At 35.9% G+C, this 27394-nt stretch overlaps 1 protein-coding gene and 1 long non-coding RNA gene across 7 annotated transcripts in view; one reads left to right on the top strand and one right to left on the bottom strand.

Annotated features, from left to right (window-relative positions):
• SAMD4A (sterile alpha motif domain containing 4A) overlaps positions 1-27394 on the top strand; it is a 295052-nt gene that overhangs the window by 34184 nt on the left and 233474 nt on the right. The gene's annotated exons all lie outside the window — the stretch shown is intronic.
• On the bottom strand, positions 230-19937 carry LOC140518064 (uncharacterized). 2 transcript variants are annotated; one of them, XR_011971823.1, is made up of 3 exons: positions 19715-19936; positions 15465-15647; positions 230-685 (listed from the first exon to the last, which is right to left on the bottom strand). It is a non-coding gene; the product is annotated as an uncharacterized lncRNA (long non-coding RNA). The 2 variants fall into 2 exon arrangements; XR_011971824.1 differs by lacking the exon at positions 230-685 and adding an exon at positions 7845-8131 and having other exon boundaries at positions 19715-19937.

The raw sequence follows: 27394 nt of genomic DNA, 5'->3' as shown, positions 1-27394 counted from the left end.
ATAGCTCAGCCTGGCACCATAACACAGCCTGACAAAAATACTTATTTCTGTTCTCTCATCATTTTAAAAATACTCATTTTGGGGAACATTTCTGTGATGTTCAGTTTTAGGCTAGAATATATTACTGGGTATTTACATTTGTCTAGGCTCTTTCTGTGATAAAATTAATTGATCTGATGTTTTTATTTTTTCCCCTTTGAGATAAGTTACAAGGAATGTTAAAATAATACAGGCTTACTTTCAAGATCAGTTTATTCTTACTGCTGTTTTTTTTCTTGAGGAAAATCCATTTATTTGTGAACTAACTTTTTCCGTACAAGAGTTTAAATTTGGAACCCTCTGCTGATATTTTAGCTGTGATACACTGTGGGGGGAGAGAGGAGGGGAGCATGGAAGAGAAGTTGACTGGGCAGAACAGTCTGTGAAAAGTACCTTGTGACCAGCCACAGAAAAGTCTTGTTTTCTTTTGTTTATCATAAGGCTATATCATATTGTTCTTCAACACTGACAGACCTATGAGCTCACTGAAGGTACTTCTTCCAGGGACACAGCTTATAACCTATCCATGCCTTGTTATCCTGTTTGAATTTTGTCCATATACGTTAATATGTCCTCTGCAGGAGGTGGAGGTGGGGCGGTACATCCAATATGCTTTCTGGATCTCTTATCTGGGTACCAATATGGCCTATAATAAAAGATATGTATGGTTAGTAAAGGAAGTAGGCTGGTTATATAGGAAGAGCGAGGATAACAGATGGCTACCCTGCATGCTGCCTTGGTTCTTTTTGCACCTAGCTCATAGTTAGCTGTATCTCAAGGACCACATTTAAGTCTCTCCACTGCCCTTTGGGTAATCCATAATTTTGATCCCTCAGAGATTATGGTATTTCAAGGTCATTAGACCTAAATTATCATTGGAAGAATATTGACATTGAAAAGATAGAATTTTGTTTCAGGAAGAAGTTAAGGGATGTTATTGAAAATGCTTACTACTTTTCTAAATGAAACAGCTTTCTCATTTGCTTCAATTTAACTCTGAGTCTACTTCGTCATCCATCTGAAGTCTATTTCCAAGATACAGCTACTGATGGACCAACTCAAGGGGGCTGTCTATCCAAATTCATAGCAATATAAATAATGTGTGTGTTCTGATCTATTTTATCAAATGATTTTTTTTAATCAACAATAGAGTTTATATTCTTATATATCTGTGATTCAGTTGTGTGTCTATAAAGATGTGTTCTGTTGTAGAAAACCCTTTTCATAGCTTCATCAAAGGTGGCCTCAGTATGAGTGTTAGTTGTTTTCATGAAGATTTTATAGAGATGACAAATTAGACATATAGTTTAGCAGTTATTAATCTTTTCTCAGTTGTAATAATGTCCACATTTTATCCTAATCTTTTGTAGTATTAAGAACCCTTCCCTTAGTATTCCCAAAGCTGTCAATTACATCACAGAACTCATATATATAATTGGACTGATGTAGGTGTTCTATGGGTCTTTATTTTCTTTATTGTCATTTCTTCTTTCTCATGTAGCATGTTGGGAATTGTGATGTTATAGTTTAAATATGGTGGCTCCACTGAAATAAAAAATGTAGTTTATTGTAGAAATTTTGATGATTTTTTTTAATCTGTGTCCTATTTCATTCCAGTACTATATATTTAATGTCATATTATATACAGTAATTAAAACAAGAAGCTGTCAGAACTTGATGGTTTAAATTACTTCTAAGGCCATTTAAAAGGGCTGTGTTATCAAGTAATGCTTATTAACATAAGTAGGATTTATAGTACTTGAAACTTGCAAATTAAAATTTATATTAATTATGGTACTCAAAACAATGCATCATTGACATAAGAAGGGAGGAATTGAATTTATGAGATCAAGTGTCTGAGTTCTGACTGGTGTTATGTTCTCTTTTTTCCACTTAATACCAATTTATAATGAGTTTCAATGCAAGTCACACTATGTAGTTGTAATGTATTTGTTAATTGTGGATGAAGAAGGTTTTTAGGCTTTTAAATTTTCTGTTAAGTACAGTTCTTAGGGATAAAACTTTTAAAATTCTCTGTTTTTTATGTGCCTTAGATAATAAAGGGAATATGCATAGTACCACCAATCTTATTTTTATGAAACTCTTGGGAGTATTATACTATCAATAGTTTGTTTGTAAGTTAGTAGAGATCACTACTATAAACTATTCCATATCTTTTCAGCTGATATTTTAGATGTAAATAACTTTCATGCTCTAACATGGATTGTCTGTTTGTAGGGACATATTTATTCTATTAAAAAAAGAAAACAAATTTTTTTCTAGGGTACTGTTTAGTTCAATAAATTCTGTTATTTATAATTGTTCAGGTTTGAGTTAGATAGGGACTTAACTAGGATTAGTGACACTGGAAATGATAGGGAAGAATGAAAAAGAGACAGAGAGACAGAATATGGAGGTTAGAGTAGACAAGACATGGTGACTAATTGACACTAGAGAACTTGGGAGAAGAAGGAAACAAAGATGACAATCAGATAGGGAGTCTAAGTTAAAAAGGAGGGTGGGGAGGGGATCATAACCTGAATTGCGATGTTTGGGTAAAGGATATGTATAGAAATGTTGTTGTTTGGGGGGGTGGGTAGGGAATGAGGTTATTTGGTTATGGCCTTGATGTGAAAAAAAAAACACTTAAGGATTAGAAATTAATTACCAGCAAGTAACCTTTTTTATTGATCAATTTCCTCCAGGTTTGGCCAGATGTCTTTCATGACCTATGTTTTGACATACATATAAGAAAGATTCCTATAGAAAAGTATGGTCAAACATTAAAATGTGTCATGGAATGACAATAATAAGCAGTAAGACTTTGCCATTCATAAACATTTTTGAAAGACAGCTAATGTCTTAAGGAAATTATTTCTCAATCAAAATTCAAGTATAAAGAATGATTATTAATAATACTTTGTTCACAAAATCCCATTCTTTATTAGTGTAGCAAACTTAGTGATGATATCCTCGTGTGTAGCCTAATTATGGAGTATTCACCATTCTCTAACAGCTACTGGATCATTTCCTTATTCTCTGTTGGATTCTAAGGCAATTAAACGGTATATTTTGATATGTGTTCATAAAGTAATTAAATTTATATTCACCAATTAGCTTTGAGGCCCCATCTCTGTTTATAAATAAAACAGAGAAATAAATATCTTACTAAAAACTTGTGCCCATCCCTTTCCCCCTTTTATACCTCTTGGTTAGATATGATTAAATAATATCATTATTTTTAGCTATATAATTTATTAACAGTATAGCAAAGAGCATAAGACATTTAAATGTTTTAACGATATATGAACTATGAGAAAGATCACAGAGTCACTTCTAACCATAATTCTTCCATTTAGCTCTATCATGATAGCAGTTAAAAGTCTCTTAGGATGTCTTCTGCAGAAAACAAGAGTTAAATTCAGTTCTCTTCAGATTCTTTTTCCTTGACAATTAGCACACCCAATTTTTTAGGATAGCGTTCTCTTAGTGCTTTTCCACTCTGTCTCTGACAGTCTCTCACTCATAACAGTTAACTTTCTAAATAATTGATTTCCTCTTTCCCAGATCCTCTTTCCTCTGAAAAATTATAGTGACTATTCATGGTCTTTGTGGGAGGGACCAATGAAGCTGGTTACATGAGTAACCAGCAGTAGCAATAAGTGTATTCTTTTTTAGCCAAGTGGCTTTACTAGTTGAAGAGTAAGTAGTGTTCAAAGTATAGACTGCTTCTTGCAACTGGTGAAATTATCTTTGTATTGCTAACATCTAAAGAAGTTCCGTTTGTATTGTAAACCTCTACCTGTAAGTTGGCTAGTAGCCTTTAAGGGGGAAAATCACAATCTAAAAGACATTTCAAGGAAATATTTTTTTACAAAGGTGATTTTTCTCCAATTTTGCCTCTCTGTGCCATTTATTTATAAAACAAACCTGCTATACTTGATTCTTTTGACAAGAAATAAATCATCTGATGTAGTCTCCTTGTCACTATTTCTAAGAAATAGGCACAAATATATTGTTTTGCCTTTGAATGGATAGCTTAACTTGGTTGATGATTACTCAGGCAAGTCAAATAGAGTAGGATAATGGCTACTTTGTGTTGGTTAAAGTGAATTGCCATGGTACAAAGAGTCTGCAAAGATCTAATTCTTTGGGGTTTTTTTTTTCAAAGATCTAATTCTAGCATTTTTACTTTTCACTTAAATTTGGATTATTTGTGGTCTACAGAAGTTCCAACAAGAATAATAGTGGCAACAGCGACAACAAAAATAGTCCTGACATTTTAAAAATAAGTTACAAAGTCAGTCAATTCTAATTTTTCTTCTTTTTATCTGTTTATTATTGTGTATATTTTTCTGTAAGGATCATTTCCCTTTTCTACTCAGCACTTGAACACACTAAGATAACCTTAATCTCTCTGAATCTTCTTTAGATGTACTTTTGCATTTAATGTATCTGTTAAAAATCTCATTTTCCTTGCAATGTGATGTTTTTCTTTAACTGCTAGTTCTGTTGATCTTGGGGCAGCCAAGTGGTACAGTGGATATAGAGTGCTAGAAAGGCTTGTCTTCCTAAGTTCAAATCCAACCTCAGATACTTACTAGCTGTATGACCCTGGGGAAGTCACAACCCTGTTTGCTTCATTTTCTTCAACTATAAAATGAGCAAGAGAAGGAAATGGCAAACCACTCCGGTATCTTTGTTAAGAAAACCCCAAATGGGGTCTTAAAGAGCTGTACACACACACACACACATACACACACATACCCAGGTTAACTGAATGATGTAATTTATTTAGTAAATAATTAAACTTTCTGGAGTCTACTGTATTAACTACTGTTTTGGCAAGGGTAACAAAAATGGTTTTTATGCTATATCACATTTCCCAACCACTTTTGGTGTATGATTCAGTTCTTTCGTTCAAGCATCTCACCAAGTCATCCCATGTTATGCTCATGTATACAAACGTATGGGAGCTACCCCTCTAACTTCTTCTGTGCATCATGTCTATCTCACTGGCCCCAAATTGACAAATGGAAGGAAGAAGCCCTGGTCATTATGATACCATAATAACCATATAATATATAATAATTATATGTTATAATATAATATAATATATTTGATGCATAAATTATATAATCTATGAATAATAGGTATCATAACAGGAAATATTTGTAATGTCCTAATACTTCAATACTTTAGCAAATTGTTGTATCAGATATGTAGAGGTACTATGACTGATTATAGATTCCAGCTTCTGCTATGTTTCTATATCTCTGGTCCTACTAATGATTTCCATTCTATTTTCTGGATGGAACTAGAGCTATAAGGAGGATAAACTTTTTCCTTTTCATATTCCTTTATTCCAAGACCTCTTTCACAAAAGAATGCAAATGTACATTACAAAGGATCTTCCTTTTTTCTTTCAATTACAGAGAGTGAGAAAATTAAATATCTTGGAGGGAAATAAAAATAAAATCACTTATTTCAAGGTAACAGCAATAAGCAGTTATCCATTTCATGGGCTTCTGTGGACAACCTTCAGGTGATGAACTTTTCTTTACTTAGTTTGACTGGTCCTTGGACTAAAGAAATATATAGAATCTTGTCCTGGGCTCATACTTGAAGCTTTTTCAGCTTGGTAGAGCTTACCTGTTATGCAATAATGCACACTGATGGACTCCCCTCCTTCACTGAGCTTAGGAACTGATGGTCAGATATTCTCTCTAAGCTGAATCTATGAAATATATTATCACTATCACTTAAATACCACTTTATAATGTACTTTGTGTCCAGGACCCAGAATATCACAGCACCCAACTACACACAAATGTAGCTGGGGAACATTGAAATACCATTTGAGCTAAGGACTATTTCTTTCAGAGGTTAGGCATCCAGGGTTACACATAACAAACAGAGGGAAAACTTGTAGGAGCACCAACCACAACACTGAAGTCAGTTTTATTTGCTGTTTCCTGGAGACTTTGCTAACTGTTTGCTCCCACACTTTCCCACATGTTACACAAGCCATTATATCCCAAGATTGACCAATTTCATGTCATTGTGTGAACTCTGTTCTGCTGAACCAGTGTAATATAAATATCTTATCTTTCATCTAAATGTGTGTGGAACTAGAGCTCTAATATAGAAGCCCAATAGTATTCCTTTCTCCTCCATAAATTTCTAATACTACAGAGTTTTCAGTCTCCTAGCATAAGCTTCATCCCAAGATCACCCCCATGTTACAGTGATACACTAGAGTAGGACTTTAGGAGAAACCTGACAACTTTGTCCTTCTTACTCTCATCTAAGGCAATAATATAATGTTGAAAAAGAGTGCTTCAACATATGATTAGAATACTCCCTCCAAGAGGTTGACATTGGTCCATTGATCCATATTCTTTGGGTCTTTCAGCCAGGCACAAATACCTAATAATATTATCATTAAAGTAACACATTCATTTTATCCAAAAAGATATGAAAGAATTTTTGATGCCTCCACGAAATCTAGATACATTATATCAACAGAATATTGCTAATCTATCCAGCTCATGACCTTATGAAAATTTTTTCATGGATTATTCTTAGTGAACCTGTATTGGTTCATGATGATCATCAGCACTTCCCTTTCTAAGTGCTCACAAAGTACGCTAGCAGTCATACAAAATTCAGCTCATGCTGTTAGATTAATAGCTTCTGGTGAGGAACCCAGTCAATTAAATAAATAAATCAGTAGGCTGAGATCAGAATAATTAACTAAAAAAGAATCTACTTATTTGGTGATTGCTGCCAGACATCAGTTGGTTAGGATGAGTTTCCATTGATGAGCAAAGACTATTTCCTTAGCTTCTCTCATCAGGGATAATAATTAATTATATAGGTTTTACAGGACAAAACAGTTTGGAAAGAGGCAAATAAAGTCCAGTTATAATGATGATAATAACTCACATCTAAATAGTGCTTTAAGGTTGACAAATCACTTTTTTTACACAATAATCCAGTATGATGGATAATATAAATTTTATATCTATTTTACAGATAGCCATGTCATATACCCCTATTCAATAAACTCCTATGGCTCCCAGTCACCTTGATGCCTCCACGAAATCTAGATACATTATATCAACAGAATATTGCTAATCTATCCAGCTCATGACCTTACGAAAATTTTTTCATGGATTATTCTTAGTGAACCTGTATTGGTTCATGATGATCATCAGCACTTCCCCAAATAGAATACTCTATTTGGTATCCAAATACCTTTATAAACTAGCCCCTGCCTGCCTTTTCAGTATTCAAGAAACTAGAGTCTCCACAATGAATCACTGGAGTAGAACTTTAATGGAGAAATCTTCTCAAATAGAAATTTTAGGAAAATCATATTTTGACTTTCTTATCAAAGAATTTATTTACTCTAAAATTGATGTCTACACTAAAGTATATTTAAAAGCTAAGATCTTTTTAAAGACTGCATAAATTAATTAATGATTATGTTGAGATTTTTTACCCACTGCTGATAATCCTGAGAGTAATGAAAGGGGAAAAAAAGTTCATTCTCACTTCTCTCCTCTCTCCCTCTTTTTCCCTGTCTTCCTCCCCTCTTCTTTTCTTTCCTCTCTTTCTGTGAATTGTTTTCCTAACTAGAGAATGAAGTGTTGCAATTGAAAATAATGAATGCTTTCTGGACAGTCAGAGAGAAATGCAATTCTGTATTAAAATACCAAAATCACTAAAAGGTTGCCTTACAAGGACACCTTGAGCTGTATTGCAGCATTAGCCAATGAAATAATTGAAACACAAAGCAATTTTCTTAATTAAAAAGTGAAATTTGTATTTAATTTATTAAAAGTACTTGAGGAAGCATGAAAATCTGTAGGAAAGTGATTTAGATTTTGGAACTCTTATACCAAAATGGCCTACTTCTTAATGGCTTTGCATTTTTTCTTCTTGAAAACAGAATGTCAACGAATGTAAGAAAGTCCAACTGATTAGATGGTGCTCATTGTGAAGTTAGGATAGGAAGAAATCTTAAAATGTTGAGTCAGTGCCTTTGCCAAAGTCCTTGCTTCCTCCATTCACTGATTGCTGTTACCTACAAATTTAATGAGGAGGAGCTTTAGTCAATTATTCCATGTTACTGATGAAAATTTTAAACAACATAGGACCAAGGATTGACCATTCATGTTATTCCTGGCTCATTCTTAAATTTGCTGTTAAACTGTTCATTGAATTTGAGCTCTGTGTCCAGGGGTATACCTACTATTATTATTTTTTAGACCAGGGATTTTTAAACTGGTATCCATGAACTTTAAAAAATATTGTGATGACTATATCTCAGTGTAGTTGGGTTCCTTTATAATTCTATGTATTTCATTTTATGCCTTGAAAAAACAATATTCTAAGAGGTCCATCAGTTTCACCAGGCTACCAAAGGGGTCTATTTCACAAATAGGGTCTAGACTCTGTTGCTCTAGTTTATTAATAAGCTAGCTGTACAAGGAGCTAACCTTCCTGAAATAAGATACACTATATCTAAAACTTTTTGATTTATTAGAACTTTTCCTCTGTGATTGAAGGGGATTACATTAATCTGATAAGCATTTGTTCATTATGAAGTACCCTTTTCCTATTTCCTCTAAGGTGTTTACAATTAATTATGTCACAAGTATTATAAATCTCTGATTTTAAAATAAATTGCTATTATGATGAATCCATCAAGAATGAAGAATCCAACCTTCCCTATTGTCACAGAAATGCAGAATCTCAGAGTCGGTTGGAACCTCAGTTGCTATCTTGTCCAACCTGAACAAGAAGCCCTGCTACTTTGTAACTGAAAATTGAACACAACTTTGACTTCAGCACCTTTAATAAGGGAGATCTTAATAACTGTACAGTCAGCATATGTGTGAGATCTGAAATAGACATGGAGTTTACAACCTAGTTTGAGAGTTTAAAACAATGTATACTGGTGACAAAAATACCAAAATAAATCACGTAGCTTCTGATAAACAACAAATTTATCTACTCCAATGCCACCTAAACAACTTCTTGTACTTTGTTTTTCTTCACACTTAAAATGGACAACTAAATTTATTTTAAGAGTTACTTTATCTTTGCAAGGAAGGGAGGCATTTTTCTGCAGTTTGAAATCAGGTAGGAGTGAGTATCTGCATGGAGTACCAATCTAGAATTATATTATTTGTGAGCATTGCAGAATTGATGCTTTTGAATTGTGGTTCTGGAGAAGACTGTTGAGACAGCAAAGAGGTCAAATAATACTTAAAGAAATTAATTCATGCTGTTCACTTAAAGCTCAAATATTGAAGCTGAAGCTTAAATACTTCATAATGAAAAGAAGAGACTCATTAGAAAAGACCCTGATGTTAGGAAAGGTTGAAGGCTGAAGAAAAATGGGATGGCAGAGGATGATATGGATAAATAGTGTCATGGACAATGAACATGAACTTGGACAGACTTAGAGAGACAGTGGAGGAGAGAAGGGTCTGGTGTGCATCCATGGAATCACAAGGAGTCGGACATGACTGAATGACTGAACAACAAAGTATTACTGTTTTAGAGGGGATGGTAGCTTTAGAACAAAGTCTATTCCTGGCCCTTAAAGGATGGAGGATAGATCTTAGTTTGTACTTATGAGTTGATTCCTCCCCACAAAATGCTAGTTGCACAAAAGACTGTTATAGTGAATACCAAGGAAATCAGTTCATTTAGCAAATAACAAACAGAAATTGGGGAAGTAAAAGAGATTGTAATACCAAAAAAAAAATACACAGAATGAATGAGCTCTCCCATGGAGAGTGAGATCTCTCACCTCAAAGCAAGAGACAAAGGTCGTGATCTCACCTGAGGGAAAATTCCTCAAAGTTTCTAGAGAAGTAAGATGTAAATCAGAGACATGTTGAGGAACTGGCTTCTCCTACATGTGTGTCATTTCCCAAAGTCTTTCTCCCCCGCCCTGTACCTGTCCCAGAAGAAAGTCTGGTACAATGTAAGTTCTTTTAAAGAAAAAGAATTTGTTTTCCAAAGCTCCCATACCTCTCATATAGTCATGCACTATTGTGTCAGCATTCTCCCCAACAATCAGAAAAGTCTCTTGCAAAATATCCCAGCCTTGGCTAGAAACCTAAGTTACATTATAATCCCATGACTACCACTTAGTTCAAAATAGGCTGTGACGAGGGTCAGTTTTTCCCTCAGGAATAGGGAACACTAACTATATTGGGCTTGAGGCATCTATGTATAGATCTTCTGAGGACTAGTAATAGAAGCTCTAAAAAGTAACATAAAACATGAAAAAGAATGTCAGGGAACAGATTTACTTATTGTTCTTCTACTCTGACAACTTAAGAAATCACTTCTGAAGGGAACTGGGGAGAGACTTTTTAGGACATGTCTTTTAAAACAAATGATAACAAATCAGTAAACAAGCATTTATTAAGTGCAAATGAATTTCTAAGCACTGTGCTAAGGATAAAAAGAAAGTAAGAAGAGAGAAGTGAAGGCCATGAGTACAGATAGCTTTTTCAAGAAATTTAGCTGAGAAGGGTAAGAGGAATAGCTAACATGGAGGGTAGGATCAAGGGGGTTCTTTTTTTTAAGGATGAATGGGATGATGATGTTTGTTGATATCAGGGAAGGAGCCAGTAGATAGGGAAAGACTGAATATTAGAGACAGAATAGGAATGATAGTGAATGAAATCTGGTAGGGAACACTGGATGGTATAAGATCAAGGTAATATGTGGTTGGGTTGACTTTGGCAAGGACAAGGGTCACATTTTCATCAGAAAAAAGAGTGAGGGAGGAGAAAGTAGCGAGTGATATCAGAGGGATGTGAGATGTGAACAAGGGGAGAAGAGGGAACTTAGCAAATGGCTTCAGTCTTTTCAGTGATGTCTGAGGCTAAGTCCTTGTTGGTAGGGCTATGCCAGGAAAGGTATAAGGAGAGATGGAAAAGGTTTAGAACAGTCACTCTGCTGAGGAGGGTAGAGGATTAATTAGAGAGGAGCACAAAAATTGCCAATAGGGGTGAATTTTAGAGAACTTTGAATGTTAGGCTGAGGAGTTTGGATTTTATCCTATGGGTGGCAGGGAGCCATTGAATCTTTCTTGAGGACAAAGGGGATCAGAATATTGGGAAAATTAATTTGGCATTAGTGTGTAGGATGAATTGGAGTGATCAAATACCAAAAGCAGTCAGTCAGTAAATATTTATGAAGCACATGCCAGCTACTGTGCTAAGTGCTGAAGATACAAAAAGAAGCAAATGACAGCCCTTGCCCTCAGGGAGCTCAAAATCTAATGGGAGAGACAACGGCAAACAAATATGTATAAACAACTTACAGACAGGACAAATGGTGAATAATCGGAAGAGGGAAGGCACTAGAATCAGGACGGTTTGGGAAAGGTTTCTTGTAGAAGGTAGGGATTTTGTTGATTGAGTGCTCTAAAATCTTCTTAGTATGGTCTTCTATTAGATGACTAATATAAGACAGAATGCAGAAAAGACACAGAGATTGAGGGACTTTGTTACACCTAAGCATTATTTTGCACTGGACCTAGAAAGCAAAGGAACCCGACTATCACCGATCCAAGACCTTTCTGGGACTGTAGTAGACAGTGAAATACTTGCTCTATTGGAAGAGAAATATCTTTCGGTTGTTGGCAGCAAACTTTAAGCTTGTTAAGGAGTCCCCCGGCTGAGGTCCAGGAGCAAAGAGAAGCTGTCTTCTTCACAAGATGCTGATAACTTAGCTGAGAGAATAGCTATTACTAGCAGGACAGCAAGTGGTTGTATTCTGATTAGTTTACAGTTGCTTTCAGTGATCAAATTCAGCTGATGAGCAGCACACAAATAATATGTACCATACAAGGACAAAATGACAAAACAGCTCATGATAAGCCACATCAGAAAGAACGATGATGTAACAGAATTCCTTTCACATTCAAGGACACTGTAGCTGGCTTTCACTTTGGAGGGTTGACTGCTACTCAGTGCTTTTTAATTCTCTCCTCCTGTCTGGAAGGGGTAGATATGAATTAGTGCCTGTCCTCCTCCACAGTTTTGGTTCAGGGTGTGACTTTCTCTTTGGTCACTGCCTTTTCCTCCTTACCCCAATCCTCTCTGAAGGAGAGAGACTGGGGATTGAATCAGCCGCATTCAATGACAAATAGATTGCTTTTAGCCTAAAGGCAATATAATGACTCTCAGCTTCACTTGGTGCCCTTTACCAGCTATTTTATGGAGTTTATATCAGATGGAAAGTTATTAATAACATTATAATAGCTCAGAGCATCCAGTTAGGAAAATTCCTAGCATTCATAGAGAATGTTAACTCTCTGCCCTAATTAAACAGGGTGTATATTCAGCTAACTTATGACTTCCTCCATTTCCCTTTTTGCAAAATTAACAAGTATACAGACATGCAATACAAACCTTTTTGACCAACCATTAAAAAATTATGAAGCAAAATCAGGACATAGGAAGCAGCTTAGATAAAAAGAAATGAAAAATGACTGTAATAGTGTTTGTTACTGGATAGGCATAAGGAGGGGAAGTTGAGAAAAGAGTTGCCCTTTTGGAACTTCCCCTAAATCCTTGAAGAGGCAAACAGAACCTTTGTTTGACTTTCTTCATGTAGACAGTATTGGTTTTTTCCCTGTTGTTTGTCCTTCAAAATGAATTTTTTGAACACAATCTGACTTGACCAAGATTTCTCTAATAGACTACATTAACTACTGAAAAAAATCACCTTTTCTCAGTATTTGTAGAAGTGATTTCTCCTCCCTCACAAAAAAAAAAAAAAAGATGAATTAAACTTTCAGGAAATTAGACAACTCAAAGAAAATGCCAATGATAGTGTTTTGCTAATTCTATAAATATTTTTGTAAACTTGACTCAAACTAGAAATAATTTCAGCAATTTGAGAAATGGGCTTTCCTGCTGTTACATTCATACAGATTGTATGTACTCTGTCTTGCCTAGTAATTACTCCCACGGATTTTTCTCAGCTCTCTCTCCTCTTCTCTATACTAGGTGTAAGAATGTAATGAACTTTACATAAATATTTCCTTTCTGAAAGGCCAAAGAAATCATTGCCAACAAGTTCGGTAGTGGAAATGGTAAAGAGGCTGGCATCTCTCTTTTACCTGGACAAAGGTTTCCTTCTCTAATCTAGGAAAGCCTTTTGATTTACCTGTGAACCCAAGTGGAAGTTTATTTACTAGACTCATTGTTTGGTTAGCAGTCTGTTTGAAGTCTTAGAAATCAAAGAGTCAGAATGTTAGGATCACAGATCAAGAACTGAAAAGGACCTCAGAGACAATAGGGTACAACTTACTCATTTTATAGGTAAGGCTCAGGGATGGTAAATTATTAGCTAGACCACATAGTTTTAGTCATCGAAAGTTAGCATCTGAGTTCAATGCTCTTTCCCTTCAATCAGGAAATTTTTAGAGGTCAGAATGATATTAGGTACTTTCTAATTTCATAACCAAAGAAGCAGATTGAGAAGTTAATTGACTTGCTCAGGCTCACAAAGCTTGTTAGTGACAGACCTGCTATAATACTCAGTCATCCCAAGGGCTGGGCAATCAGTCAGGCCTTTGCCCAGACCAACACAACTAGAGGGTACTTGACTATACTTGCAATTTTCAGCAACCTAGACACAACAGATCTTAGCACCTAATTAGCAAAAATAACTAATTAAACTGCAAAGCAACTATTTGACAGATTGGGATGAGCTCTTCTCTTCCCTGATTCTATGTCCATGCTCTACCACTTCAACAATGCTTTATATTGCTTGTTCTGGGTACAAAACTTTTTAGCTATAGCTTTGACTGCTTCCGACTCTCAGTGTTGTTTCTTGACACAAAGAATTTCTTTGCTAATAAATTTATTTTGCAATTGTTTAAAAATGTGCGCTTTACAGTTAAAGTCCTTTCTAGTGCCAAGAAAACTAAACCTCTTTGAAGTAGGACTGTAACAAGTACCTTGAAACTTGATTTGTAAAATAATTACATGGGGGGAATTTAAGAAATCATTTCAAAGTTATTAATACTTTGAATTCTTCTGTACACCTTTGCTCATTTGGAGAGTACTTGTTCTGTCTTTTCCTTTTCCTTTATTTGCCTTTGCTTCCATTCATTTTATAGTCCTTTTTGCTTTGTCAGTCTGTTCTTCAGATATCTCCCCGACCCCATTTCCTTTCAGTTTCCTCTTTATCACTACTGAAAATAAATATACTTTCTCCAAAGCAAATAAAACTTATAGGAGAAAATTTTATTAGACAAAGTTTGTTTTTACCATTTGACAAAGGTGTTATGTTATCTGTGTGCCTACTTAAAAAACTAATTTGTGGCTGCTAATAACAAAAACAGTAGTGATAAATAATATTTATACCACACTTTTATTTTGGATGTATTGACTCTATGAATATATGTTATAAGCTTTTTGAGGATTAGGAATATGTCATGGTTTTAATTGTCTATAACCTAGCATCTATCCAAATACAATGTCATGGACACAATAAATGCACAATAAATATTAGAGGATAACAATCTTTCTTAGCTCCAGTGGGGTGTCACTTTCCATATGTTGTTATATTTATTCCATGTTTCCTAATTTTGGGTGTCCTCATTAATTAAAAGAGGAAATGATAATTATCTCTATTTCAGAGGATCAAATTTTAGAATTGAAAAGGACTTGAAAGGTCTCAGAGGCCAGCCTTCTTGTTTTACAAATAAAGAGAAAGAGGCACAGAGAATTTAAGTGATTTGCCCATAGTCCTACAGTTACTAAGTGTCTGAGGTAGAATTTGAACTTGTGTCTTAATGATTCTAGGTCAAACATCCTGTCAGTTTATCTGACGGTCTTTCAACTGTAACCTTATGAACTAGCACTGTGCATGGGATCACAGAACTGGAAGAGAATTTAGAGATCAGATAGTCCAACCCCGCCATTTTACAAATCTGGAAATTGAAACCTAGAGAAAGGAAGGGAATTGCCCAAAGGGATACATCAACATATATAATACAGGGATAATTGATGCTTATAATGCTTTTGCAACACTGCAAGATCCTGAAATTTCTTCTAATTCAGACCTACACAACCTGTAGCCCGTGGCTGCTTACAGCCTGCAGACTGCTTGCCCTACACCAAAGGATTTCCTCTACCTATAAAGGATGTTTTCCTCTACATTTTTCTCGGACTGCCTGAAATCCTTTAGCATGCTGCAAGAGTGAGGGCCATAAGCAGTGGGCCACAGGTTGTACAGGCCTTTACTAATTCATCCAAGTTAGGATAAAATTATGTTAATTTAGTTATACTCACAAATTTTATTATAATCAGCTTCTTAGAAAGTTGTATATCAATGTAGGTAATAGATTCAGTACTCTCCATTTTACTTACATGTCACCCCAACAAATATTGTTCTATAATCATTTCGCCATGGAATATTTAAGTATTCAGTGTCTTCTCGTTTGGCGTACCACGACCATTTGAGATCTCAAAGCCATCCTTGACTTCTCTTCTCCCCGTCTCTCGCCTCCCATATCCAACCAAGTATATTTCGCATCTGTTTCCTTTTCTTAACTAAAAAAAGACAACACTCTAGATTAGGCATTCATCACCTGGACTGCTGAAGGATGCTTTTTAATTTTGGTCCTCCTGCTTTTAGTTTTCCCCTTCGCCATTCCATTCCCCTCACAGCTTTTAAAATAATTTTCTAAAACATGTCTAAAACATGTACTTTTCTGCTCAAGATTCCTCATTGTCCACCTCTTGCCTTAGGATAAAGTGCAACTTGGCATTTAAAGTCTTTCACAATTTGGCTTCAGTTTAAGCTTTCCAGACTTATTTTGCATTACTTCCCTTCACGTCTTCTGTGTTCCAATTGCCTGTACTGGCAACTCTACCCACTTAACAGCCCTACTTACCTGAACTCTAAATTTCTTATTTTCCCTCTATACTTTTGCCTAGCATGCTCCTGTGATTGGAATTCATTAACTCCTCACCTCTATCTCTTAGAATCCTTTGCTTTTGTTAAGGCTTAGCTCACTGCTGATGGAATGTCATTCTGATCCTCTGATCTCGTAGTTGTTAATGTTCTCTCCTCAGGTTATTTTATATTTACTTATGTGTTTACGTATTTTATCCACCAGTAGACAAATTCTTTAAGAGCTAGGACTGTAGTTTTTTTTCTTTTTCTTCTTTGCATCACCAGTGCCTAACCCAGGTACCTTGTACTAGTAGGCATTTAATTTATGTTTATTGAATTATATTTTCTTTCCAACTCATGTCACATAATAAGGGAATTAATTTTATTACTATTTTAGAGACACTTCCAACAATTTACAGACTTTTGCCAGTCATAATATGCAACATACACATACCATGTGCTTGAAAGAAAGGAGATCCTGTTCCTAAATGGCACTGTTTTTCCTGTGGGTAGATTGGTGAGCAAGCAATTGGTGAAGAGCTGATAGTTTGACTTTTCAGATTGAGCTTTCTTCTTTTAATCTTTTAAAATAATGTTTGAGAGGCTACCTATTATTTCATATATAAAGTAAATGCCTTGCTAAATTGAGGCAATTTTATTCAAAATTATGTATAATTCATAACAAATTATATTCTCTGGTCAAACATATGCTTTGTTATTCTTTAACAACAAAGTACTCTCAACCCAGTTAGTACATAACCTTCTCCCCACCCCCAGTTCCTTGTTCCTTGAATTAATTAAAGTTTTTGTTGTAGTATTAATCTTGTGAAAAGCTCAAGTTGAATAAAAGGTGCCTGAGAAAATTGTAATAGCAGTTATTAAAGGTGATAGAAAGAAAGAACAGAGTGAAGGCTGGTGATAGTTCTGACTTTTAACTGAAAAACTGGTACCCTCAATTTCAGAAATGCCTCCCAGCTGAGATATCTAAATATGTCAGCCAATTTTAAACCAATTGTAGAAATTCAAAGATCCACACCTTTAACTGAATATTTCCTTCCCTCATTGTTTCTGTCACTTTTATCCTCTGCAACACATATATAACATGGGCATTTTTCTGTCTGCTCTAGCCAATTGTTCAGGTTCTGATTACTTAGTTTATGAATTATGTGAAACCCTGTTTTCTTCTGCCTTTCCTTTTAGCTGCTCACCTTCTGAACATTTCACTCATAGATTCATATATAGATAAATCTTGAAGGGATTTTAAAGATCATGAATTCAACTGCTTTGTTTTGCATAAGAAAAAATTGAGGCCAAGTGAACCTTGTGTTTTGCCCAATGTTGTACTAGCGAAACTGGAACTTAAACTTTGCTCTTTAGACACCTCACCCAGGACTGTCATTTTTCATTAGCAGAATTCCCAGAGGCCTGAGGGAAAGAAAAGGAAACGAAACCTTGAGTAGTCAATTTTGGCTCTTGCTAGCAGCACTGATAACATTTTTGTAGTTTGAGGTTTAGGGGTTATCTTTTAGTTTCCTGTATCCACACACTCCCTTCTCACTAGTTAGTACTACAGATAACTGAGAGCTACTGTTAGGATGATTTAGTTATCCAGTTTTATTTAATTAACTATTTTGCATTTATATTTCAGATACAGGTCTTAATTTAAGATAAGTATATATAATGCAGAATTTATAGGGCTTTATTTCAGGCAAAGAGAAGTGTTTTGAAAGGAAACAGCTGTCTTCTGCACTTGTTGAATGAATTATAAACTTAAGCATCTGTCCTGTTAGAAAATGACATGTGAGCTTTCAGAAACATCATGACATAGTGGATAGATTGTTGAACTTAAGACTAGGGAAGCCTTGAATGAGGTAGCTAGGTGTTGGAGTGGATAGAGAGTGAAACTTAAAGCCATGAAGATCTGAGTTCAAATCTTTCTTCAGACACATATGAACTGCATAATCCTGGGCAAGTCACTTGACCTCTCTCTGTGTCTCAGCATCCCTGTTCATAAAGTGAGGATAATAGTAATGCCCAAATCACAGAATTGTGGTGAGGATCAAATGAGGTAATGTGTAAAATACTTTGCAAATCTTAACATACTAAATAATGTTAGATATAAGAATACAGAACAAAATAATTGCATATGCTTAGTAATTTTTTTGAAATGGTTCAAAATTATAAGGGTGAGATTTGTTGAATTCAGCTTACCATAGTATAGGATCATAGATCTAGAACTTGATAGAACCTCACAGGCCATATAATCCCAACTCCTCTTTTTACAGATGATGAAACTGAGGTTCAGGGAGGTCAACAGAGACACAACTAGGAATTTCAGCACCATATGGGACGTCTAGGAGTTAGGTTACTTTTATTTGCCCTTCACTCCAACAAGATTTAGGGAGCCTAAGCATGAAGCAGACATCATTTTTTCTTCCCTACACTTAAAATAAATAAAAATACATCAGTCAAGCAAGGGATGTAATTATTGTTACTCAAGTGAGGAGACTACTCCCCACCAGATGGCTTGAACGCAACTGAAGTTAGCTTTTTGCTGCTTTCAAGGCTGCCCTTGGCTTGACTGCTCTATTTGCACTGGTCTAGTTAGAGCACTGCTGTGAAACTCTACCAGCCACTGCAGACCATATATAAGAAATAGTCCCCTTCACTTTTGAAAAAAGTGGAATGGCTGAATCAATAGCTGACCTTTCGGAGAGAGAGAATGGGACTTAAACTGTATGAAAGTAAAAAGCAACATACCAGGGAAAGACAGTTCCTAAATTTAGGTAAAACACTTAACAAAATAATTTTAATCATTTTTAAAGCATTTCTAAGAATGAACTCTCCTCTCTCTCTCTCTCTCTCTCTCTCTTTCTCTCCTCTGTGTGTGTGTGTATGTCTCTGTCTCTCTCTGTCTCTCTGTCTCTCTCTCTGTCTCTCTCTCTCTCTTTCCCTCCCCCCCTCACAATCTCCACCCCATCTACCCTTAGATGGAAAACCATGCTGGAGTTGGGTTATGCCTGAGTAAACAAGAGTGTTGCTGGGATCTAATATTGGCCTCGGTTCTAAGAAAGCAGGTGCTGTGGATAGGCTCAGAGTAACTAGTATCAAGAGATTCCTGTCACCCTGTGATATCTGCTTATTTACAGGCTTTAGAGGAACATCATGGCTTCAAATCTTCTTTTGATATGGAATCTTGATTCTTTCATTTTGAGTCAGGAAGACCATAGTTGAATGATGCCTCAGACACACAATCAACTAGCATTTACCAAGTACCAGTCATGGGCCAGGCACTGGGAAGTACTAGAAAGGCAAAAAAAAGTCACTTCCCACAAGGAGCATAGTCTGAGTCACTTAATCTTTTTGTCTCAGTTTTATCAGATGTAAAATGGGAGTAATAATAGAACATTTCACAAAACTGGTGTGAGCATCAAGTGAGATAATATACGATCATATGTGCATAGTGTTTGCAAAACTCAAAATGCTATACAAAAGTTAGGTTTTATCATGACTATTATCTAAATGAGATAGTAGTAGAATGTTGTCAGTTTTGTCCCAAATAATAGGATGTTCTTTTGAGGGGTCATTATTTCTTCATTTTTCATAGTAATATATATTAAGTGTAAAATTTTATATGGGACTTTTACTGCAACTAATGAAGTAGGTGTTTTCCAGGTAATTTTTCATTCATTTATTTAGAATTAGAATTAGAAAAACCTACCTTGGTGACATCTTTATCTGCTTGCTTGAGATCTGTGCCTGCATTCCGTTAGTCTACACATTCAGTTTATAGCAATGTTACAGGCCATTCATTTCACTTTTGGCCAAGCAGAACGTGGGGACTAGAAACCCTATAAGCAGAGCCATCTCTTTAGTCCCTCCCATCCGAGTTATTATAGTAAAAATATTTAGTGTTGGTGAAAGGTCTCCTGACCCTGTAAGTATATGACTGTGTCACTATTGCTACCATTGTTGTTATCACAGTTAACATTATTGCTTATCTATATTTTGACCCTTGGGGTAGGAAATTATGTTTGAAGTCTCCAGCTGAGAACCAAGAGTCTGCTTTCAAGTTAGCAGAAATCAGGTAGTGTACTATTCAGACAGAAGTGAGCCAGACTAAAATTTGCTGGACAAAGTTGAGAAAGGAAGCCTAATGTAAAAAAATGATTAAGCGCAATATATATGCAAGATCAAAAACAGTCTGAAGGACTAACCAACAAAAGGTAATTTTAGCTATACAAATTTTAGGGTTTTGAAGCATCAGCAATCCAATAAAGTATAGCCGCTGTCCCAGTTACTTCCTAAATCATGGAATAGGAAGAGAGGGAGTGGCATAATTTGTGTGGGTGTAAAAAATGGACAGAACCCAAAAGAGGCTGAGTAGAAGGTGAAACTTTGCACCACAATCTTCCTTCCTTACCCAAACAGTTGCCAAGGATTGAAGAAATTTAGATTAGGAAGAAGTAAGGAGTGAACAGCACGCTGCTTAACTTTTTGACAGCATGTTATAGGGAGTCAGTTCTCATAGTTCCTTATTCCCCCATATTCTCTCTGTCTATCTATCTATCTATCTATCTATCTATCTATCTATCTATCTATCTATCTATCTATCTATCTACTCTGCTCAGGAAATATAGAAATTCCTGGCATTTTTTTTTTTTACTAAGAATTCTACATGCCCCAGTGATTAATTTCCAGACATCATAGCCTCTACTAATATTTTATGATCACTTGTCTCTTTTTAAGACCTCATGTTAAAATAGGTCAATCCCTCTAAACTCCAACTTTGTCATTTCTTCCCAGATAATCTCTGATTCTTCCTTGGGGGAGATTAATATAGACCTACAAAGCTTCTTTTCTGCAATGAGCTACTCTTCCACTTTAAGGAATATCGACTCTCCAAGAGCAGAAGAAATTCCCATTTTCACTTCTGCTTGGCCAGTGTCACAGGATTAGTGCAGTTGTGGACCATAATTTGTGGGTTGTGTAGGAGAGAACATTTCTACAAGCCAACTGTTCTCATGTGAACACTTAATGTGACATTCCCTGTAGATGTTACATGGCATTTGCCCCCCATTTGTTTCCTGGCTTAGATCCGCTAATACTACACAAAAACTCCTTTTATCCAGTTCACTAGAATTCTGAACTATTTAGTATATTTTGGAGATATTTGGGCATTTATTTTGAATGAGAATTCCTATTGAATACTTTTCTTTGAACATTGTAGTTACATTTTGCACTTAGAAGAGAACTTTTGAAAGATTAGTTACAAAATAACAGGATACCTGTTTGAATCTTTTCCTACTAAAATATAGTTGTAAAATGGCCTAAACACATATGCAAACATACTTCTCTATCCATCCATCTATCCATCTATCTCTCTATAAAATGCCATGAAGTTAACTGTGCTTAGAAGAAAGATTTCTGTGAGTTTTTACTCATATTCATTAATTTAAATTAAATTAATTTAAAAGTTGGTGAGGGTTTTTTAAATTTCAGTATAGGTTGTTCTGTATTATAGTGGAATCGCCATCACTTAACTTCTAGCCTTATGAACAGCTATTTACCAAAATTTCATGCTGAATTAGAAAAATTAATTTTTACCATTTGAATTCATTGCCCACCTAGTGATCATGATGGAAGTATGTAAGCATTTGGAATTTTTTATTTTGCTTTTATTGTAGCAGGAGGATTTTCTTGTGAAAGAAATATAGTTATTTCCCTCCTCCCCTATTTTTGAAAGTTACAGATGACTTTGAGCAAGTGTGAGGCTATAGAGTCAAAGACAGAGAAGGCTTACTACAATGTATCTTGGCCTGGCATTCGGGAAACAGTGCCTTTAATCTGGAGTCTTCCAGGCTCAAAAAGGATAAGAGTTAGCTTGCCTTTGTCAAAACATTGAGGGGTTTTTTCCTCTCATGGAGGAATCAAGAAGGATGTAAATGAGTTCCTCTGTTTGTTGGTTTGCTTTAGTCATCCTTAGTCAGAATTTTATGAAAGAAATAGCTACATGTTTCCAGCTTCTAGAGTTGCTGCCCTTTTTCTTTCCCCTGTCAACACTGGGTGCAAGGGCTTAAGAGAAGAAGGATGATGACATAAGCAAGGAACATTCAGTAGTGTCGCTAGTAGAGGAATCACATAAGACAGTGAGAGTCAAAGCTGCCAATTAAGCATTTTGACAGACATTCCAAATCACTGCACAAATGAGGAAATTGAAACACCAAAGAGGTAAAATGCCTTGCCTGGTAGAATCACGCAGGAAGTTTATAACTAAAAGATTGGATCAGAATTAATCGTAAGAGTTTATAGATAGTTGCCTATTCTCTGAGCCTTGTTATTTTGACTTATGATCTGAGGGAAGATATCTATCTTCTCTATGTTTCAGTTTCTTCAAGATTATAATGATCTAATACATGCTGACCCTAAGCACGTGTATTGAAGGTCAATTCTATACTAATAAAAATGTTTTCAAAATATCACTTTCTCGAGAAGGCTTCGCTCATTGATGATATTATGGCAAAAATTTATAATATTTTACATGAAAATTGACTCCCTTTTTAAAATTATGTCTTTGTAGTTCTGTTTTTGAAAGGAATGTATTTTGGTCAGGAAGTCTGAACAACATTACTATTTTTAGCAAAATATTTTTGCTTGATATTGAATAACCTTGACATTTGTTTACAAGGTGTCTGCAAATCGTTGTCAAATGGGTCCTGTTACTTCCAGAATTCAAGGAAACAAGTGACTCCTGTTGGACTTGCACTGATAAAAATGATTTATAGGCATTGTCTTCAGTATCCTAAGCGACACTTTGTCTGGTCTTCCCTTCCCTTCCTTTTTATCATAATCAGTTTGAATTTTTATACCACATATTTTTGTGTTTCACTTTGGAATTATGTTTGTTTCATGATCACAAAAGGCTTCCTTGAGTAATCTCTTAAATCTTTTTTCATTACGTTTAGAATCAATTGTCAATTGACATAAAAGGAAAAAAAACCTGATCATCAAAATGAATACTCTTATCTGGTAAACGTTTTGTTTTCACACATTAAAAAGTTTTAATCCCAAGGAAAATCATTTCTAGTGGAATCATTTTCCAGGAGAGGTACTTTTAAGTAACAGTTTAATAACTCACATTTTTATAGTGCTTCAAGATTTACAAAGTACTACATAACAATGGACTTGGAGTTGGGAGGTCCTAGTTCAAATCTCGGCTCTGTCACTTATCTTAGACAAGTCAATTCACCTCTGTATTTCTCATCAATAAATAGGGATAATAATGATCACCTCCCAGTTCCACAGGGGCTCCTCATTACAGATCAAATCAAGTTCAGACTTCTTACCTTAGCATTCAGTATCTTCTAACCTTGTCTCATACTACTCCCATCCACATACCTTGTCCTCAAAATCATGAAATGTTTATGAAAGAGACATTAGGGATCATCCAGTCCAAATCACTGATTTTTACAGCTGAAGCAAAGGCCCAGAGACAAAATAATTTGCCTTAAGTCACACTGTCAGTAAGTTGCAGAATCTGGACATGAACTCTGGTCTTCTGAGCCTAGGTCCTTTGTTCTTTCTACCTCAGTCAAAACTCAATCCAAACTAGACTCACAGCCCCCTGGACTCATACCACAATGACCCATAGAAGTACATTTCTCATTCTGCTCTTTGGTCCCAGAATGCCTTCTTCCCCCTACCTACTGAATTCCCAACCATGCTTTATTGTCAAGCTGAAATACCACCTTGTGATGAACCCTTCTTTTTTTGTCCCATTGTGTATTGGCCTTTTTTCTTTGGATTTCATGTAGTTCTTTGTTTCCATCTGTTTAGGCATATGTCATATGTTATTTTATAGTAATCTGCAAATGTCACAGACCATGATTAGACTGTCAACTCTTTGGATGCATGTCCTATATTAGTTTGGTATTGCCGTCTAGAACTAGCACGATGCTCTACACCCAGTGAGTATTTAATAAAGTTTTGTTGAATTAAATATTATCTCATAGGGCAACTGTAAGGATCAAATGGACTATTTAAAAATAATATGGCTTTGAGTTATTACTTTAGTGTTGTTTAATAATAGTTTAATTGTGCAATTTGAGGCAATTTGTTGCTACCCCTTTCTGGTTTTCGCGTGAACTTTGGTGGTAACAATTATCTTTACTTTTGCATTCTGTTGGTTCCCCGTAGGAAGCCTGTTGAAACCCTGGTGTCAAAAGGCCTGACCCTGGATGTAAGGAGAATATTAGATGTAATAGAGGATATTTCTTGACCTTAAGATCCTGAGTTCCATTTGGGGGACTTTCACAAGATGTGTCTTGGTTCTTGTATTTAAGAGATACCCTGAGATATCTGTTAACTGGTTCATTTTGCCCCCCACAAAGATCCCTCCATGAGTATGTAGGCACTTAGGCTAACAACGTATTAAACTTAGAATTGGTTTTATTTACCATGATGAAAAATATAGAAAGCATTTATATCTAAGGTTCATAGATAGTCAAGGACACTGTACCATCAAATGGGTCTTCACCTTTTCCGGGGAACTATAAAGGCTGCTTTGAGTTATAGTAACAACTTGGAGATCCTCTCCCAGTGAGATAACTTGGGGGTGGTTAAGTTGTCAAGCAGTTTGCCCTCCTGATAGGTACCATCTTCTAGTGTCTCCTGGCATATAGTGCTCCAATGTGAAGAAATAGCTCAGTGTCACCAAAAAGTTGATTCTCCTTACCTCCTGCGTTGGTGGTACTTCTCTGAATTTGAAGGACTATTCTCTATCATGAATAAAAGACTTGATAAAGTTCTCTTAGGCCTCTTAATTCCTACATTAAAAAAGCACGTGCTTCTTCAAATGGGTGATTTTAATTTAATGGCAATGAATAAGTGCCATTAAGATTGTACATGAGTGACATCTAATAAGAAGGTATAAAGACAGGAGATAGATTGTCTTATGTGAGGGACACAGACAAGGCCAGTTTGACAGGATCATAGAGTCGGCAGGTGGGCCAGGGAGGGGGAGGATTTAATATCCAAAGAGGCTGAGAAGATAGATTAGGGCCAGGCTTTGTAGGGCTTTAAAAGATAAGCAGAGTAATTTTTGTTTTATCCTAGAGATATTAGGAAGTCACTGGAATTGGTTGAATAGGGGGAGTCACTTGGTCCTATCTGTGTTTAAGGAACATTAAATATGATGCAGAGGTTGTGAATCTAAGTGACTGAAAAGGTTGGTGGTACTCTCAAAAGAAATTGGAAAGCGTGGAAGAGATGTGGGTTGTGGGGGGGAAATACTAGATTTTGTTTTAGGCATGTTGAGTTTGAGGTGCCTTTGGACATCCTGTTGGAAATGTCTAATAGGCAATTGTTAATGTAGGCAGCTAGATGACATAGTGGATAGAGTTCTGGGCCTGAAGAAAGGAAGACTCATCTTCATGAGTTCAAATCTGGTCTTACTAGTTGTATGACCCTGGGCAAGTCACTTAATCCTGTTTGCCTCAGTTCCTCATCTGTAAAATGAACTGGAAGGTTGATTTTAGAAAAACAGGGTAAGATTTGCATGAAATAATGAAGAGTAAAATGAGCCAAACCAAGAGAAAGTTGTGTACAATAAGAACAATATTGCTTGGAGAATAACTGTGAACAGCTAAGTTCTTCTGAGTACAAATATTCAAATTAATTACAAAGGACCTATAGGGAAGATGCCATTCTCCTCCAGAGAAAGAACTGATAAATAGAAGTTTGCACAGCATCATTTTACGTGTGTGTGTGTGTGTGTGTGTGTGTGTGTGTGTGTGTGTGTATTCTCTAGGGGTTGGGTGGGGAGGGAAGGAGAGGAGGCAGTCTGGAACTTAAAATGTAATCAAAAAAAAAATTATTTTTTAAAATGAGAAGAAAATGGCGAACCACTCCAGTATCTTTGCCAAGAAATCCTCAAAGCAGGTCATGAGTCAGACATGAAGGAATAACAACAATAAATGTGGGGCTAGAGTTTAGAGAGAGAGTAGTGCTGTATAAAGAGATCTAGGGGATGTATGCCTACAGGTGATAGTTGATTGTCATTGGCTAGAGCACTGGGCTGGATCTAATAAGAAGAATAAGCTCCTCAAGAGTAGAGATTATTTCCTAGTAAGAGCCTAATAAATACTTGTCTTCCCAACATTTCTATTAGGGATAGCAGTTGTTCTAGAAAAAAAAAAAGACCTAGGGGGTTTACTGGATTGTAAATGAAATATGAATTAGTAGTGTGGTATGACAGCTGAAAAAGCTAATGTGATCTTGGGTTGAATTAAGAGAAGTACACCAAGTACACCTTCCAGGAATAGGGAGGTTCCACTGTACTCTGCCCTTGTCAGGCCTTATCTAGGGAATTTTGTTCAGTTCTGGGAACCACAATTTAAGAAGGATATTGATAAGCTGGAGCATGTCCAGAAGAGGGTGACCAGGATGGTGAAAAGTTCATAAAATATGAGCATCAGTTCGTACTGTCTCCCATGTCTGAAAGTCACTTTCTCGTTACCTAAGTAAGCTTCATAAAATTCTTCTCCTTCAAGGTGTAGCTCAAACATCACCGTTTATATGAAACCTTTTCCGGTTCCTACAAATTAGTATTTTCCCTCCCAATCAACTTTATATTTAACCAAGTTGTATTTATTTGCTTTTTACTTATTCTGTATATACTTATTGACATATTTGTCATCTCTATTGTGATATAAGCTCCCGGAGAACAGAGATTGTTTCATTCTCTATATTTGTATCCCAGACACCTAGTACAGTGCCTGGCATAGTCAGAGATTAATAGAGACTTGTAGATATATAGATATGTGTGTATGTATGTATGTAGAGAGAGTATACATATGTGTGTATGTATGTATATATATATGGTAAAATAAATACAGTTTTCCTGTCAAGGGCACCACCATCCTTCCAGTAACTCCAGCTCATAACCTCAATGCCATCGCTCACTTGAACACATTAACATATCCCGTCTCTTATTAAATCTTGTTATTTCTCATTCCTACCTTCATGACATTCCCTTCTCTCCTTGAACACAACTACAACCCTGGTACAGGCCATCATTACCTCATACCCAGACTATTGCAGTAGCCTGTTTCAAGTGTCTCCCCTCTCCAATCCACCCTCCATTCAGCTGTCAAAGTAATTTTCCTAAAGCATAGCAATAAAAAGCTTGTGGCTCCTTATTATCCACAGCACCAAATAAAAAATCTAGTGTTTGTTACTTAAATTTCTTCACAACCCTAGCACTTCCTACCTCCCCAGGCTTCTTACACTTTAATTCCTCTCCATGACCCAGTGATCTCCACTACTCTATGATCCAGCAACATTGGTCTTTTTAATGTGCTTGTACATAAAGTGCTTCTCTCTTAACTCAGTGCCTTTTTCA

Source organism: Notamacropus eugenii, chromosome 1, assembly GCF_028372415.1.
Source record: "Notamacropus eugenii isolate mMacEug1 chromosome 1, mMacEug1.pri_v2, whole genome shotgun sequence".
Lineage (NCBI taxonomy): Eukaryota > Metazoa > Chordata > Mammalia > Diprotodontia > Macropodidae > Notamacropus > Notamacropus eugenii.
The sequence above is the reverse complement of the archived record's forward strand: the minus strand, read 5'-3'. Positions and strand labels throughout refer to the sequence as shown.